This window comes from Brienomyrus brachyistius, chromosome 10 (genome assembly GCF_023856365.1).
Source record: "Brienomyrus brachyistius isolate T26 chromosome 10, BBRACH_0.4, whole genome shotgun sequence".
Lineage (NCBI taxonomy): Eukaryota > Metazoa > Chordata > Actinopteri > Osteoglossiformes > Mormyridae > Brienomyrus > Brienomyrus brachyistius.
In genome coordinates, this window is record NC_064542.1 from 10,300,107 (window position 1) to 10,315,838 (window position 15,732).

The window sequence follows — 15,732 nt, forward strand, 5'->3', positions numbered from 1 at the left end:
ATACTCCCTCTTCTAATATGTCATACATAGTTTTACCCCTTAAAAATAAATAAACTAGAAAGGGGGGCCGTCAGAAATGACAGCATTGTATTCGTTACTCCCCCCATGTAATCCGCATTCACTTCACACTCACTAACCTGTATCATTTATACTAGCACTGGACAGATCATCTGGAAATGTGAAAGTTAATAAATGTGTTTTTACTTGAATGCTTTGAGTTCTGCTGACACGTGAGTCTGAAACTTAACTTTTTAATTTACTGCACATTCCACTTATATGGCAACTGCAGCATCACTCCCCACCTATTATGTAGTTCTTTGTGTCCCTTTGTGTGTGTTTAAATGTCTATATCTGAAAATTTTATTTATAATGTTACATTTTTTATATGCTTAAATATTTATATTCTTATTTCTTTTGCAATATGACCAGAATTTTCCGTGAATTTTCCAGAATTTTCTCATCCGTCCATATAATATTTTTGTGATGAAGTAATAAGATCCATCAAATACTTTTTCACGTCACATTCACAAGGTCAAATGTCAAATGTCATCTGCCTTCATCCTTCCCTTTGCTGCCACTAAGCAGCATCACTTCAATTTCGCGGCGATCCTTCTGAGAAGAACTCAGGTTTCAATTAAGTAAATGTTACGGCCAGTAGGGCGGGATGTACCAGCTAAGCGGAATCCATGCCTTCTTGGGCGCCCTATTTAAACCAGCCAGCCTTCGCGATCCTCACCATGTATTGTTGCCTGTTCAATGTGCTGTACTGAGAACTCTGAAGTCCCTTGTTTCTCGTCTCTTACATCTTGTTCCTGTTTCCTCGTCTCGTCTCTCTACGTAGGACTGACCTATCTGGCTACCAAACCTTTAGAACTTCCGACCCTGGCTATTCTTTATGCCTGCTGTCTTCATTTGGTTGTCTGGTATTACTGAATAAACCTCTTGGTCTCCTGCAATCCAGGTCCCCTGCCTTCCCTTACCCATGTTGTGACAGTAAATAGATACATACATACATACATACATTTCGTGAATTTATATTTATTATACATATATGCATGCATGTGTTACATTTTGTTTTACAAAGTTAAGAAAGCTTTATTTAAGTTAAGTCTGATGTTGCCTTACACATAAAAGAATGATCACAGTCTCTTCCACACAGTGAGACAAAGCCTACAGCTTAAATACTGGTATCGGATCGATACTCAATACTGGCCAATGCCCAAAGCCCCGGCATCGGTATTAGTAACAGGACAGAAAAAGTGGGATTGTGCATCCATAATTTAAATATTTGTCGGGATCTGTCCCGGTCGGCCCAGTCATGTTCCTGTTTGGCCAGCAGATGTCACTGGCTAACCCATATCACTCCATGCTTTATTGTCTACAGCCATAATGTGTCAATCACTTACACTTGCTTCTTCTTGACTCCTTATTTTCTGTGTATATATGTGTCTGCTTTTGCCACATTCCCCAGTTTGATCATTGTAGCTTTTGATGGAGTTCAGTGTTGGTGCTGTTGGTCTGTCTGCCTTTGTAGTTAGTTTTCCTGCTGCCCTGAACCTTATATCCATGTTAAGTTAGCGCCCTCCCCCCCCCCCCCCCCAGTCCTTTGTTCTCAATCTGTATGTGTTTAGGTGTCAAATAAGCCTGAGGAATACAATGTTGTTGTTCAGACAGCATCTTTTCTAGTTAAAGTATGACTTCAGTCTAGGGTAGTTACATTTCCTATTTAATAAATTACAGTTTACATTCCTAAAATACCAGAATCACAAAGAGCTTTACAAACATACCCTCTGTAGCCAGCCCTGAATTTGACTTGTTTAAAATAGGCATTCAGCCTTACAAAGAACTTTTTCATTAAATTTGTCAGAAGTTTGATCATATTAGATGCAAAACAACGGCTCACTGTATTATCCCTGAGCTTATACACTGACCTTATGAAAAAGCCATTCAGAGCACAAACACACACAAACACATACACACTCACAGAGGAGTGTTATTGTCTCAGAAAGCACTGAATAAGACACCCACCTGTCGGGACTGTGGCTTGCCGTATCTCAGGTTTGTCACGAAATGCTCACAGTTGCCTAGGAAGACACAGTACGGCAGCTCCTGACCCACCAGATTCCAAGCATCCTCCAGTATGTCGCTGACACCCCTGGGCTCAAACTTATCATCCAGAAGGTTGTTGATGCGGTATCCATCGTCACCCACCACATCTGACAGCTTTTCCATTTTTACAATACCCATGTTAATCGAGACAGACATCGTGCTGCTGGTACTTGCCCCGTCTGGGTGAGAAAAAGGGATACAGTTATGAAATCAGTTAAACTGGTGAGAAGATACTGCATATACATTAAAAAATGAATCTAGCATGAAAATTAGATGGAAGGTAAACTAAGTAACAATAGTTGTCTCAGGAACATGGTCTGTGCTCTCACCTGGTGTGGTGAGGTGGATGACACAACCTTCTCCAACAAATATGGCCCAGTGCTGGAATTGCCCACGAAGAATCTCAATTAGGTCACCGGGTTTTGGCTGAAAAAAATACTGCGAAAGGAAAGAATTACTCATGGAAACAAGCACAGCAAGCACTAGGGGTGTAAATTTTTGGTTCCAAGGCAATTCAGTTCAATTGTGATTATTTAGAGGACAATGCAATGCATGGAAAATCTTTAATTTCTACCAGGATTCGATTCGATTAATCGATTATGGGTGTGTTTCCTAATGACGAACGATATTAACAAACAAGATAACAAATGACATTGGTAAAGAACAAGCGAGATCTGCCAGTGTTTCCAAAAGCCCTTCGTTATGCGACATTTGATTAACAAAGTTCAAGTAGTTCCATTCTGATAATGATTAAATTATAATGATTAAAAACATAAAAAAAAAAATAAAAATCTTTTTTTCGTATGACGTCACGACACTCTGTGCACACAGTGTGTCAGCCATTTTGGAGTAATCTAAGTGATTCGTGATACGGTAGTACAGCGTGCAGTTTAAAAGGGCAGGGAACATAGGGAGAAAATGGTTAATTTCTGCGCAATTGTTGTGTGTAGTAACACTCGTGGAAGGGACCAAGTGTCATTTTACCATTTACCAGCTGTAATTTATCATCACAATGAAAAAACAAGAGATTTGTCGACAAAAAGACGACAAACTTGGCTGTCAAGGATCAGCCGAACAGATATTAATTCGCCGCAATATGTTCGTGTTTGCTCAGATCATTTTGTTAAAGGTAGGTGTCATGCCCTGCTCGTCGGCTCCTCCTGTGTGCCATGCCCCCTGCTTACCCACGTGTGTTTCCCGGATTGTACCCAGCTGTGTCTGCTTATTTTCAATCAGTCCTGTGTATTTCAGTCCGTGTCTTACCTGAGTCCTTTGTCCGTCATTGATGTTACCTGATGTCTGTTGCCGTCCTGTATCCCCGTTTCCCGGACTTCCCAAATAAATTTTCCCTGATTACGGCTTGTCTGCCCGTTTCTGCCTGCTCGCCCGCACGATCGCCGCTCTGCCCGCGATCGAGCGTGACAGAATGACAGACCAAAAGAAGACGCGGAGACGGAGGAGAGTCCCGCAGGAGACGATCCGTCTCGGCGCCTGCTCGCTCTCCAGGATTTGGCTCCCGACGGAGGACGAGAGGGAGGTACCCCGCCCTACCTCCAGCCCGGGGGCCGACCACACGCGACCCCGATCCCGCGTGGAAGTACTGGCTCTCCAGTGAGGACGAGGACGAGGAGCCCTTCCTCTACCCGGAGCCGGAAGCCTTTCTTCCGCCGTCCGTTTTCACGGACATCGCGCCGCCTCCCGCCACCGCCAGGCGCCAGCGAGGGAGACGGAGGAGACCGGCGATCGCCAGTACGGAGGACCTCCCTCCGTTGCTGCCGGCGGACCCCGCTCCCGTGCGGCCGCCGCTGCCGGCGGACCCCGCTCCCGTGCGGCCGCCGCTGCCGGCGGACCCCGCTCCCGTGCGGCCGCCTCCGCTGCCCGCGCAGCCCCCTTCGCCTGCTGCAGCTCCCGGGCCGGCGCTCCTGTCCCTTCTTCCCCAGTGACTCTTCTGCCCTTGCCCCGGCGTCCTCGGCCCCGACCAAGGGGCATGATGTCTGTGTCCCAAAAGGGGCGGGGACACAGACGCAGGGCTGGGGTCCCTCCCGCCCTGCCCCCTGGCTCGCCCTCCCTCGCCTGCGCTCTGGCTCGGTTGGCGCCCGCGGGTCCTGGCCCTCCTGTCGGCTGTCGCCTGCGGGTCCCTCTCCGGTGCCTCGTCGCCCTGCCTCGCTCCCCCCTCCGGTGCCTGGTCGGTCGCCTGCGGGGCCCCCACCTCGCCTTGCCTTCGCCCTGGCCCCTTCCAGCTCCCTTGTCCCCTTCCCCGGTGCTCCCTCCCTGGCCCCTCCACGGGTCCCTCGCCCTGTCTCCTCAGCCCCTTCTTTGTCCGTCATTGATGTTACCTGATGTCTGTTGCCGTCCTGTATCCCCGTTTCCCGGACTTCCCAAATAAACCCCCGTTTTCCCTGATTACGGCTTGTCTGCCCGTTTCTGCCTGCTCACCCGCACGATCGCCGCTCTGCCCGCGATCGAGCGTGACAGTAGGTTACACCATTTCACTACATTATTATATTATTTTCTTTAATAATGTTGCTAATCCGCCCAAAGGAAAATCACTTGCCTCTTAATGTTGCTCTAAGAAAGTTTACTACCCAGTAGGCAGTAATTGCTTTGTTGTAAATTCCTGCACGTGAAGTTATAAGATTTACCTCAAGCTGGTGGTGGGTTAATAAGGCTCATATTTTATGTTTAAATCCTTTTCTGCAAACTTTGCATTTATATGGCTGTAGAAGCTTATTTCATTATCGTAAGCATTTATTTCATTTCAGGAAACCCCCCCCCACTCTATAATGAGAGTAACATTGACTGGTCACCAAGCTTGAACCTTGGCCATGGAAAGCTGAAATGCACCAAACTTGTGGGGAATGAGAGGGGTAAAAGGAAAAGAGAAAGAGAAGAGAAAAGGAGATAACTAGAGGCATCAGAAGCATTACTGTCATTACACAACGTCATGGATGAAGTTTCATCAGACCTTGTATTTTGTAACTTTCCTAATTTTCATGACATATCTGTAACTATAGCCTGATTTAATACTTATGCACTGATACATGGCCAAACAAACTCATTATGACTGGAGAATAAAGATGTACAGAGAAAATGATTACTTCTTACGACTTCGTCTTTTACGTTTGAGGCGTGGTACACTGTTACAGTCAGGACAGTACCACTTTCCCTTGGCCAAGTTATAATCCAGGGAGCTAGCGGTGGCTCATTAAGCTTCTGCGATCATTTACATTTGCATGTGCCTACATCACGAACCCATCTGGATACAAACTGGTTGTACGCATCAAGGCTTTTTAAAGATCTTAGTTCCTTCATCGTGTAGGGGCTGTTGTGGTGTGTTCGTTTTTCTCTCGGAACTCGGAAATTCATCACGTCCGACAATCTCCCGTTCAAGCTACCACATCTCGGAACAAACATGGCTGCTTCCATGAATACGCTGCTGTGTGTTGTTGCTTTATATTTTTGCAGATTTGGAGTGAAATTATTTTTTCCAAGAGACAAACAAGAAACACGAATTAGTCAAACCACATTAAAAGCTTTATAAAATATTTTAGTACATTCATAGCGATGCTCTTTTTTTCGAGATGCGAACAAACTACAAACAAACCAAAGACACTAACAAGTCTGGTAAAAATCTAATATTGCATGCTAGGATACTGTTTACGGTCAGTATACGGTATTCTCTAAATCAAACACGTGCAGTTACATTTGTAATTATTAATACATTTAACAAAATAAACATTTTTAAAGATTTATAAAATAGAATTACTGTTGAGTGTGTAAGCCGCCATGTTGAAATTACGTCACAGGGGCAACTCGGACAAGAAAATTATGTCATAAGAGGCGTGTTTCCGACGGGAAGTGACGTTTTTCGTGACGTTTCGTAACGTTTTCATCCGAGTCAGAGAGAAATAATCGAACGCACCATTGGAGTACACCAAATAATTTATGTCATAATACGACACATCCGCCCACGTCGACACGTCGTCAGCACAGGCTGATTTTTCGATCCTATAAGGATCAATTTCGCTTATTTTAAGTTTATCTCCTGTAATCTAACAAAGATTTTGAAGACATTTCTTAATGAATGCAAAAAAAATTCTAGACACAAAATACGCACAGTTCGTTTACCTTGAGCACCTCCAACATGGCGGCGGTAAACAAAGGAAGTCACGTGTTCGTAAACCATCTATAGTTTACGTTGATTAAATGGTCTGCAGTGCCTCCTTAGGGGGTCACGGGTGTGCTGTGGTTGGTTACGAGCTTAACTACCGTGTGACGTAATGAAGCCAATTGTCTGATATTACTTGTTGCCTCTTCCCTCGCGACCTCTCTCACTCTTTTAATGAAGAAAATATGTTTATGATTTAATAAAGGCTGTTGATCTTTCTATACAAATGTTTGTGATCATTTACAGGCTCTGAAATTTGTAGCAGTTTTCTGATTTGTTAGGAAACCCTCATCTATTACAATACCAAGCAGACCAAACACGCAGTACCATGAACACAATGACTGAGTAGAGAAAAAGCAGGAGTAGGCACTTACGTACACAGATAACTGGGCTAACAAGAGGGCAGGTGTGAAACATTAGATGATTTATGGAAGTTTATATTGGACTTCATTATTTGTAACCCGCAGAAGACAATCCATAAATACGTAGCCTACCATGATCCACAAATACATTGTGGAAGTAAGATTCCGGTAAATTGAGCAAGATGAGTGGACTTTACCTTGTTACCAACGTGAACCAATAGAGCAGGAGAATTGTGTTTGTTATACGTTTGAGCTCGGTTTGTTGGTGTTTTGTGACCAATCAGGACTTGGAAGTCCTTATTTGGAATTGGGAGTTATGGTTTAACAACTGATTGCTCTGTGTGCTCTGGGTACCAAGTACCAGAGGGTGATGAGAGCGCTTTGCTGGATTGCTGGAATAAAAGAGATTTTCTTTACATACCAAACTGAGAGGTCCAGACTTTTATTCTCTGTGGTATCAGAGAGGTTGATTTATAAATTTTCTTCCACAACATCACTATTCATAAATATGTATTTTTTTAGATTTTGTAGCTTTAAGGGAAAACCAGTGCGTGCAAAGGACAGTGGGTGTACGCGAGACGAGAGCCTGAAAGAGGAGGCACCGCGGAGGCAAGCCGGGATTTAGTTAGCCTGATTGTTCCCATCAGTAAATGTGGTCCCCGGGATTATGTATGCGTCACTGACAAATGTGAGTACTAAATTGTATCATTTTATGTAACTGATAAGTGACGCTGGACTAATTTAATTTCCCTGATTACACTAATATGTTAATGAAACTTAGGTTTGTGTGCTTAAGTCATTGTAAGCACTGCAGTAATTTATTTTACCTGTTTGTTTGTTAAAGAACGATGCATACATACATACATGTTCACCTACCTACCTACTTTCCTCCGAGTGTACATCCAGCTTACTACAAGTAGGACATGCCAAAGTACAGCTAACTGTTCCCCTCTCCTGCTTCTGAATGTGTATCTGGAGTATATAGTTATCAAATCTCGCATCTTGTCTTTCCTGAATCGTGACTGATACCCCACAGGGAGTACTACCCTCCCGCAGCAAACACTATAACAGTTTCCCAGGGCGAGTGTGCCCCACCACCCCCCATTCCCACAGCTCCTGTTTATTTGTGGATTTTTGTCCATTTTGGTCTGCCAGCGCACGGGTGCAGGGCAAGTTGAACTCGCTCAGAGCGGAGATACTGCGTATGAAAGTCCCTCTGCACGCTGTCTGGTTGGACAGGATTCCTGAGTACATACCTCTACTTAAATATGTAACCTAATCTTGTTTAAACATCATTGACATCACAAACTTACCATCCTTTGGGCCAAGATAACTAACAGCAGTTGTCTGTTGAGAGCGTCTTCAGTCTTTTATGAAAGGAATTTTTGTCTTTGAAAGCTGTTTCCCCAACAATTTTTTTTTTACCTATAAATTAATACAGAAATTAGTGGGTCATCAAGCTGTAGGTTTTAGGGTAATAGTGATTCCATAAAGTGATAATCCAAACCACTAGTAATATTTGGTTAAAAGCTTTAAAAATTACCAATATGTTTAAAAAACACCAATATGTTATATAATTATGTTAAATTCATTCCAAATATAGCTAAACTGAACATCTCACAGTTTGGTTCATGATCTGATTTTAATACAATTACATGCTGGCTAGATAGAGGAATAAATGTTGCTCATTTGCATCCTGTAATACAATACTGTTAAATATAGTGGTGCGTAACAACGAAAGCAGATACTACTCTGTGATGCTCACCGCGGTGAAATTGGTTTTATGTTCGATATTCGCTACATTTACTGACATCTAAACTGTAATACTGATACACGGTTATTGTGTTGTCTTACTTATTTTTATAATCAGCAGACGAGGCGTGTAAGCTCCTTTTAACGCACTTTATTTCTACTACATTTTTAGTACCGCCATCAGTGCTACATTCCTTAGCCATGCTGCCCACCCCGTTGCCCCCTGGGTAACTGAGTTCTTCCCGAACTATACTCATAACATAACATCTTTCTCCCTATAAAGAAAAATAATACTTACCCATTACGGAATAGCTTTACTGGTGAGCATTTTAACTTTACTTGTAAATAACTCTTTTAATTTGAACAAACTTTTCCTTTTTTTGAATACTAATACTAACAATAACAAGCAGCTCTCTAAGCTTCAAAACAAAAGCACCCATTTCTTTTTTTTTATATTATTCCTTATTGGAGCAACCTGCAACACTTAAGACTCCTTAACAACTCTCAATCAGTCTCTTAGGTGGCAGAACATGCCTCCTAGGCCTTGACTCTCTTTCCACGTGTGGTGATTTCACCATTTTAGAAAGTCTCACAGCAGCGGGTGACACAGGTTCTACTTTCAAGCCACATCCCACATTTTCTGGCCCATTGTCAGTTGACTCTGCAGACCTATCCATGTCCTTCTGAATTGTCTCCTGACTTGCTGTGTCTCTTCCACCTGGCTGTAACTGAAGATCTGCTCGATTTCTCCTCAAGGATAATCCACTCTCCATCTGGATCCTATACGAACGTGGAGCTACTTCCTCCTCCACCTGTCCTTGTTGTCTCCATGTGCCTATAGAAATGTCTCTTATACGCACCTTGTGTCATGCCCGGCTCGTCCGCTCCTCCTGTGTGCCACGCCCCCTGATTACCCACGTGTTTTCTCCCGATTGTACCCAGCTGTGTCTAGTTAATTTGCTCAGTCCTGTGTATTTCAGTCCGTGTCTTACCTGAGTCCATTGTCTGTCATTGATGTTGTCAATGCCTGTGTTCCGTCCTGCCCGTACCTACGTTAATAAACCCCTAGTCTACCCCGAATTCTGCCTCCTGCCTGTTCCTGATCGCTCTCGCTGCCTGAGCGATCTCCCGTCCGGCACGTGGTGTGACAGAATGACAGACCAAGACAAAGTAGCTTCCGTAACTGTGGAAGACTACGGCAGTTACGTCGACCAGCTGCTATTCTGGGTAGCCCAGCCCGGCATTCGGGAGAATGCCCCGGCATGGAGACGAGTGAGCCGGAACTGGGATCTCCTAGACCAGCTGTCCCTCGAGGAGGGCGCGCACCCTCGTCCTTTCGTCTCTCCCTGGAAGTGATCCGGAACGCTTCCCGATCACCGCGAGGGTCCCCGGTGCTGCTAAGCTACCTCCCCGGGCAGCTTCCCCGGTCCGGAGAACTCGCCGGGCCGCTGCGATCGCCTGGTCGGAGGAGCTCCCTCCACTACTGCCCGCGGACCCCGCTCCCGTGCGGCCGCCGCCGCCCGCGGACCCCGCTCCCGTGCGGCCGCCACCGCCCGCGGACCCCACTCCCGTGCGGCAGCCTTCGCAGCCGCCTGCGCAGCCACCGCCTGCGCAGCCTGCAGCTCCAGGGCAGGCGCCCCCACTGCAGCAGCCTGCAGCTCCCGGGCAGGCGCCTCCACTGCAGCAGCTTGCAGCTCCAAGTCCTGACCGCGCTCCAAGTCCTGACCACTCTCCAGCAGCTCCCAGGCCGGCGCCCCCACAGCCTGCTGACCCTGTTCCGGTCCCTGACCGTGCCCCTGCTTCTGACCGTGCCCCAGTTCCTGTCGCCCTAGTCCCCGAGGTGGTCCCGGAGGACTCCATCGTGGCTCCTCCCTCTTCGGAGGTGGAGGAGCTGGAATGGGACCCCTCGGGGATCACACTTCTGACTTCTTCACCCTCACCCCGGCGAACTCGACCCCGACCTGGGGTCGTCATGTCTGTGTCCCGTAAAGGGAGGGGACACGGACGAAGGACTGGGGTCCCGCCCGCCCTGCCCCCTGGCTCGCCCTCCCTCGCCTGCGCTAGGGCTTGGTCGGCTCCTGCAGGTCCTGGCCCCCCGGGTCGGCGGTCGCCTGCGGATCCCCCTCCTCGCCCTCGTCGCCCTGCCTCGCTCCTTCCGCCGGGTCCTCGGCGGTCACCTGCGGGTGCCCCTGAGGCGGCTCCTCGGTCGCCTGCTGGTCCCCCGCCTCCTGCGATCTCCCGTCCGGCACGTGGTGTGACACCTTGTCTCCTGGCTTCAGGGAAGGCAGGTGCTTCGCTGTGCGATCATACAGCTGTTTTTGTTTCGCCTTTTGTCCAGCCTTTATTTTTCTGTCTTTATGTGCAGTTCTTGGCGTCAGCAAGTCCTCATTTACTGGTAGGTTTGAACGAATACGCCTACCCATCAGCATCTGGGCTGGTCATAGTTCATTCTGTAGGGGTGTACTTCTATAAATCGGTAAGCTCTTCTGAAAGTCATCTCTATCCTGTGCTTTCTTCATCAGTGTTTTTACTATTTTGACTGAGCTTTCTGCCAAGCCGTTAGACTTTGGATAGGTTGGACTTGATGTTGAATGTTGAAACCCCCATTCTTTGGCAAAGGCGGCAAATTCACAGCTAGAAAACTGGGGCCCATTATCTGAGAACAGTATGCATGGGACACCATGCCTGGCAAAAACAGTCTTGAGGTAACTGATCACTGCTTTACTTGATGTAGACTGCAGTAACCCAACTTCAGGATAGTTTGAAAAGTAGTCAGTGACCACTATGTAACTTTTCCCATCGTAATTAAACAGGTCAGTTCCTACCTTGTAATAAGGTCTGTGTGGTACTGGATGATTCAGTAGCGGCTCAGCTTGTTGTTTTGGCCTGTAGGTGCAGCAAAGTTCACATGAGGCTGTTGTCTGGCTGATGTCATGATTGATTCTTGGCCAGTACATTACCTCCCTAGCCCTGCGTTTGCACTTGACCTCTCCAAGATGACCTTCGTGTATCTTTTGGAGCATTTGTTTACGTAGTGAGGATGGAATGACAAACTTGCTCCCTTTCATCACTATGTCATCTACCACTGTGAGCTCTCCTCTGCAGTTCCAGTAGTCTTGGATTTTCTCAGAGCAGTCCTTCTTGTTTTCCGGCCATCCATTCTGTATTGTGCTCTTGAGTTCTTTCATGATTTCATCTGTATCTATCTCTCTTCGTATTTGTTCTGTCCTGTCAGCAGTTACTGGCAAAGACATCATCACCATGTCAACGTATGCCTGTATTTCTGCACTCTTCTCACTGTCCTGATGTTCCTCCTTATCCACTGCTCTAGATAAGGTGTCAGCTGTGTACATGTACTTTCCTTTCGTATATATCATGTGCACGTCATATTTTTGCAATCTGATTAACATACGCTGTATCCATACTGGACAGTCATTCAGAGATTTGGACATGATAGACACCAGAGGTTTATGGTCAGTTTCCACTTCAAATGTTTGACCATAGACATACTGATGAAAACGCTCACATGCATACATGCTCGCTAACAGCTCCTTTTCTATTTGAGCGTATCATGACTCTGCGCTCGTTAAGGCTCTGGATGCGTAGGCTACAGGTAGCCACTGTTCCTCGTGTTGCTGCAACAGCACCGCACCCAGTCCGTACTGTGACGCATCTGCTGAGATCCTGGTACTTTTCTTTGGGTCGTAAAACTTCAACACCGGCTCTTGTGTGAGAATCTCTTTCAGTTTTTGAAAGCATTGTTCCTGCTCCTAGGACCAGATCCATTCATTCTTTTGTTCAAGCAGACTCCTGAGAGATGCTGATACGGTTGACAGTTGTGGGACAAACTTGGCAAGATAGGTGACCATTCCTAGGAACCTTCTGACCTCATCCTTGTTGTTCGGTCTTTCCATGTTGTCTATTGCTGACGTTTTCTTCGGATCTGGCTTCACCCCCTCTTGACTGACAACATCTCCCACAAAGGTAAGTGTTTTCACTCCAAACTCACATTTGTCTTTGTTAAGTTTCAGATTCACTTCTCTTATCTTGTCTAACACTTGTCTCAGTCTTTTGTTGTGTTCTTCTCTAGTAGTCCCCCACACTATGATGTCATCCATCATGGTCTCTACTCCTGGTATGTGCTCAAAAATCATATGAATGGTCTTATGATAGACTTCAGGGGCTGATAAGATGCCGTATGGCAGACGAAGAAACCTGTACCTGCCCTCCGGTGTGTTGAACGTACACAGCCTCGAGCTCTCCTCGTCTAGTCTCAGCTGCCAGAAACCTGATGAGGCGTCTAGTTTACTGAACCACTTAGCTCCAGCAAACTGTGCCATGATTTCTTCTCTGGTTGGTAACTTGAAATGTTCTCTTTTAATAGCTTTATTTAAATCCCTTGGATCCAAGCATGTTCTGAGAGCACCTGTTTTCTTTTGCAGAATAACCAGCGAGCTGACCCATTCAGTTGGCTCATCTATTTTCTTGATGACCTGTAGTTGTTCCATGCGTGCCAGTTCCTCTTTTAGTTTTTCCCGCAGTGCAAATGGGATTTTCCTACAAGGATGCACAACAGTTGGCACATTTTTATTCACACAAATTTTATGTTCTCCTGGGAGACATCCGAGTCCCTCAAAACTCTTTATACAAAAGTCTTTATACTCTTCCATGAGTGAATCCTGATCATTTGCAGCATCGGGTGATGTGACTACAAACACTCTTTTAACCAAGTTGAGCTTTATGCATGCACTGAGTCCTAGGATTGGTTGTACACTCTTATCCACAATCAGCAGCTGTGCTCGTATCCGTCGATTTCTGTATTTGAATGTTACAACACATCCACCTTTAACAGGAACTCGCTCTCCTGTGTATCCTGTCACCTTTGTTTTCACAGGTAGAATTTTGCTCTTTTTTGTCAGAACTTTGTAATGTTCCCAAGATAATAAGTTTACCTGGGCACCTGTATCTAACTTGAACGGAATGATTGTCTCATTAATTTCAATAGGTACAACCCATTCCTCTTTCTCCATTGTACAGGTGTGCACTTCATCCACAATGAACTCCTCATCATCCTCATCTCCCTCATCAACTGTGTGAACTTTCTGTTTTGGTGCTGCTTTGCAACATTTGGCGTAGTGATTACTTTTCCCACAGTTGTTACAGGATTTCCCAAATGCTGGGCATGATTTTGGTTTGTGACTGTTTCCACATTTACCAAATCTGAACTCTGCAGATTTATCTTTTTGTTTGGTAAATGTTTTCTTTTTCTTTCCTTCCTTATACATTGCATGCACTGTTTCACCCCTCTGGAGCTCTCTTGCTTGGGCTCGTGTAGTTTCTGCTGCTCTGCACATACTGACACACTTATCCAGTGTAAGTCCAGTTTCTCTGAGCAGTCTTTCTCTCAGTGCATTGTCCACTGTTCCACAGACAATCCTGTCTCTCACTAGTGAGTCTCTCAGGGTTCCAAATTCACATGTTTTGCTTAATGTGTGAAGCTCTGCTAAGTACTGATCAAAAGGTACTCCCTGCTTTTGGTCATGGGTGAAAACCTTTCAAAGGTCACATTCTGTCTTGGCACGAAGTACTCTTCAAACTTTGTCATTACATTCGCCAAAGTCATATTAGCTTCGTCCAGCTGAAAGCTATTATATATATCCAAAGCATCTTCCCCTATAACATGCAAAAGGATATGAGCTTTCAATTTTTCATCATCACCCCTGCTCCGCTTGCTGTTAAATATATATTAAACCTTTGCTTAAAGCGCTTCCAATTATCAGCAAGATTACCGGTCAATTGCATAGACGCGGGCGGACTTAGCTTTTCCATAGCTGCACGTCGGGATATCTGGATTTCCACAGCCGTTTTCTGTTGCCTGTTATCCACTATCACGGGCAGAAGATCCTCTTTCACTTGACCTATCTGTTCCCGCTATGCTTTTACTGCAGCTTACAGCCTTCACACGATGTAGCACACTTCGTTAACATATCACTCGTTTAGCGCGTATTTTCTTTACTTTTTTTTTCTTTTCTTCTTTTTCCCGTGGCGAATTCTATCCACAGCCGCTCACGGTCACTTCTGACACCATGTGTTGTCTTTCTTATTTTTATAATCAGCAGACGAGGTGTGTAAACTCCTTTTAACGCACTTTATTTCTACTACATTTTTAGTACCGCCATCAGTGCTACATTCCTCAGCCATGCTGCCCACCCCGTTGCCCCCTGGGTAACTGAGTTCTTCCCGAACTATACTCATAACATAACAGTTATAGGTCAAGTAGAGCAGGTGTTGTAGAAAACAAATGAGTGTGAAACTTTTATGAAAGGCTGTGAAAGATGAGAGAGGGCCAGAGGAACTCACTGAACTTGGTTTGATGTTGATTGGTTTAAAAATGAAAGAGCTATTGCAATTTATCCAACAAGGTTATAGGACACATACTGTACAAGTGGTGTTATGGTGATTGGCATTGCACTTTTAAGACGGTCCCTCAGTTTTCCGGCAGTTTTGTATGAGCAGACGGGTATTCCCGTCTTGCTTTATATTTTTAATTCATATTGCTGGAGAATGTGGAGCTAACTAAAAGTGTGAAATATTCTCCTCGTTTAACTTCACATGTGGAGCCTAATCTGAAAAGAATTACCGTCGTGATCCCGAGGATATTGCAGATTAGATGTCAGTAAATGTAGCGAAAATCGAACATAAAACCAACTTCACCGCGGTAAGACACCCGTGGTGTCAGGGTCAGCACCAGTTTGTCCCAGTCTTTCATGTCCCCTCCCCATTTGACCAGCAGGTGTCGCAGGGCATCCTGTCCTCCGTGTTGTCAGCCTTTGTATTTCTACTTACTCCTCATTGGCTGCATGGCTCAAAGAGTTGAACATACAGCTACCTGTTAATTTCTCTGGTGTGTGTTTGAATCCCACCTCTTTTGTTTTTGTATTTTGTTAGCTAGAGTTTCATTGGTATCAGTTTTCCTAGTCCCTGTGATTTAGTGGTTTTCTGTTTTGGTTTCTAGCTTTGTGCCTGGGTTGTGTTGTACCTGTCTTCCTTATTCCCCAGTGTTAGTCTCGCCTGTTGCCTGTTTTCTTGCATCAGTCCTTGTGTGTTCTCCCTGATTGGTTAATTTTTTCATGTTTCATTCCTGCTGTGTGGTTACCTGGTTTAGTTTCTTTATGTAAATTCTGTATTTGAATAATATAATCAAATGAGAGAACAGAAATTCATTTCCTGGCAGGTAAGCTGTCATAAAGACAAACGTCTTTTGTGTTTAGGTATTTCTGATCACTGTACCAGAACATTGTCGAAAAAAATTAATTGCTAAATGTGTATAAGCAATCATAT

The 15,732-nt window shown here is 45.2% G+C and overlaps 1 protein-coding gene across 1 annotated transcript in view; it reads right to left on the reverse strand.

The window, feature by feature from the left end:
• Positions 1-15,732, reverse strand: part of LOC125750609 (phospholipase A and acyltransferase 3-like) — an 86,093-nt gene that overhangs the window by 541 nt on the left and 69,820 nt on the right. The window lies entirely within an intron of this gene.